Source organism: Pleuronectes platessa, chromosome 2, assembly GCF_947347685.1.
Source record: "Pleuronectes platessa chromosome 2, fPlePla1.1, whole genome shotgun sequence".
In the NCBI taxonomy this organism is placed as follows: Eukaryota; Metazoa; Chordata; class Actinopteri; order Pleuronectiformes; family Pleuronectidae; genus Pleuronectes; species Pleuronectes platessa.
The window spans coordinates 2,160,533-2,163,579 of record NC_070627.1 but is presented as its reverse complement, the minus strand read 5'-3'; the positions used below and the strand labels follow the sequence as shown (position 1 = coordinate 2,163,579).

General features: G+C 41.5%; 1 long non-coding RNA gene across 1 annotated transcript; it reads left to right on the top strand.

The window, feature by feature from the left end:
- Window positions 1-2,001: 2,001 nt before the first annotated feature.
- Window positions 2,002-2,602, top strand: LOC128455144 (uncharacterized). The gene is made up of 2 exons (XR_008341680.1): window positions 2,002-2,120; window positions 2,526-2,602. It is a non-coding gene; the product is annotated as an uncharacterized LOC128455144 (long non-coding RNA).
- The last annotated feature ends 445 nt before the right edge of the window (window positions 2,603-3,047 follow it).

Below are 3,047 nucleotides of genomic sequence, written 5' to 3'. Positions count from 1 at the left end.
GCCGCCGCACCGGGACGTGGCCAAGGCACAACCTTTAATCCCATAACAGGGTCCAGTTGTTCCACGGTCTGTGTTGAATTCGTACAGCAGTGTGTGTCTGTGTGTGTCTGTGTGTGTGTAAGGTTTCTGTGCGCGGTCGGGAGTCCAGGTGTTGCAGATACGATGTGCAGATAAGGTTGTGTTGCCGTTGCGTGACACTGAACAGCCCATAACTCACACATGCTCCCACACCCCGAGCATCTGCTGCACGTTGGCCCCGGGCTCCGGCTGCGTGGACCCCCCCCCCCCCCCGACATGTGCTTCTCCTGTCTCTCTTACTCTGGGACAGGCCTTTCCCAATCACCGCTCGCCCCCCCCCGCTGTCTCCCCTCGTCTCTTCATCAGTTGTCCTTCGTCTCCTCCCCTGCTTCCTCTTCTTCAGACCTCAGACCAGCGGCCGCAGGGAAGCAGATCACAGAGGCTCCTCCTCCCTGCCGGTGTCACCAGGGTGTCTCTCATCAGAGGGTCCAGCACCACAGAGACAAGAGGGCGGATATGAGGGAGGATTCTGGGAGAAACTGGATGAATTCATCTGCAGTTTGTCATCGTTAAGTGTTGCCTTGTGCCGCGTGTCGGGAATACTCCAGAAGATGAGTTCCCGGTTGGGAACATACGTGTAAACACAACTCACAACTCACGACTCACAACTCGGGAAGTCTGCAAAATATTGAGTTGCAACTAGTGTAATAATTATAATATCTTATTTGGTTGCTTTAGCTGTTATTGTTTCTTTCATCCTTTTCTTTTGACTTAAGATTTAAATGATGTTATATTAGTTAATTTGACTTTAGATTAAGCATTTTGTTGTTTGCCGTCTTCGTTTGTAAATCACTTCAGAATCAGAATCAGAATCAGAATCAGAATCAGAAAGTATTTATGCCAAGTAGGTTTACACATACAAGGAATTTGCTCTGGTTATTGGTGCATACAATGAACATAGAAACATAAAAAACACAATAAATACAACACAAATAAGAAAAGCAATAAAAAAAACATGTAAATACTCACTATTTACTTCTTATTTACTCACTTTTTCTAATATTTATACAAAGTTAAATTTATTTAGACATAAACATCTAAATAAAAATATATAATAGATAAAAGATATAAAAAGTAAAAAGTGAAATGCAAAATGCAAAATGCAAAATGTAAATGCTTATTTGTGCTCTCTGTAAAGTTAAACAAGATAAACACTCAAACAGCTAAAATCATTTTAACACAAAACCAACAAACTGATTTATAAGCTACACAACCCGGAACAACCCAGATCCAGGATCTCTTCTCTTTGATTCCTGCTCATCATTATCATCATCCGGGCAGTTTCCAAACCTCCTGCACGAAGTATTTGGCAAAACCTGAGTTTTGCAGCGTCATCATTCAACTCACAGGCGGAGAGGGAAGATGACAACCCAGTCTCATCAGAAAACGTTCAATGGTAACGTTGGTCCACTTGGAACGACGTTACCATCTCACAATCTGGCCTCTCAGATTGTGAGATGGTAACATTTAGTCCTCCCATTGTTTTGCATTGGCGTGTTCTCACATCACGTGACTCTCAAGCTCCCGTCTGCGGAGAGGAAAACATGGCGGAGATTCCTTGTTTTTTCAGATAAAAATATAATTTTGTAACTTAGTTTGGGCATAAAAATACATTCTGACACCATTTCTAGCGAGAAATGTGCTCTTTGCTTCCACAGTCTTCAGCCAGTTCGTGCTTATGATAAATATTTTAATAGTTATCACGCATGTGTTTATCGTTGCTATGACGGTTGCCATGCCACCACGGCACAGCGTGGTGTTTAAATCACAGTCCCTGCGTGGTGTCCTTCAGTGATCGTCAATGTTATTCATGTTATATAATAGTAATATTTGAGGCTAGATTACATCTCTAATGAGAAGGAACCTGCGAGTCTGTTCATACCGAGGCCGGCCCGAGTGCGCGACCGGCCCGAGTGCGCGAGCGGACATGACGTGTGGCTGTCGTAAAAACCCTATTTGTAAACAACCAGTCCTTTTAACTCGGGGCTGCGTCATAAACACGGAGCGCTTGGAAGACCACGATGTCATCTTCCTTCTGTCAGGTAAGTAGTTTATTGTTTTTAAAGATCGTTACGATCTAGGTTTACAGTCCGAGTGCGGAGAGAGTCCGTCAATCCACACTATAGACGCTGTTCATCAGCTAATACGCCATTGTTAGCCACATGCTTCAGCCCACGGTAGCCTGTGCTACCTGGGAGATGAATACATTGTTGTTGAAACCAGTTCAAGACGCTTAGCTCATCATTGAGGGACGCTACAATATAAATATAAAGATGAATTTGATTTATGAATGCTTTAGGTTAATAAGGAGTGTATTTGTCTACCATTACTCCACAATATCAGATCAATTTGGTTTAATGTATAGTATGCAATATGACAATGTTTTCATGTTATGGAGTTGCAATTCATTTTATAAAACAATTGCTATGTTCTTTTTTTTAATCAAGGAGGATCAAAGTGAAGCTACAGGAGTTTCATTAACGTCAACAACTTGGAACCGAACAGTTTGTTTGCTTGATGAAGAGCAGGAAGGGCAGCCTGGAGAGCAAGAGAAGCCGGGTTGAGCCCACTAACATCATCCACGTACCATGAGGAAGATGAGGGAGAGAAATGATCCTACCATTAAAGAGGTACTTTTAAGTTACATACCAGAAACACCATTTTATATAATTTGCCAAATATACATTTTTATTAAATCCCCAAAGTACGCTTGCTGAAATACAAGTTAATATCACACTGAAAGAATTTTGATCAATCATGCTTCCCTGCTGTGATTGTTTAACTGGGAAAACAACTTTTTCCACAGGAAGGCAAGTAAATTTAAGGAATACATGTGCAAAGTTTTCCTCTGTTATGTATAATGATGACCCCCATCAAACATAATGTTAGCAATATTTACACCTTTTAATTTATACTGATTATTTCTGTTTACATGTGTGAATTTGCCTTCATTAGTTTCAGAAAAGAGC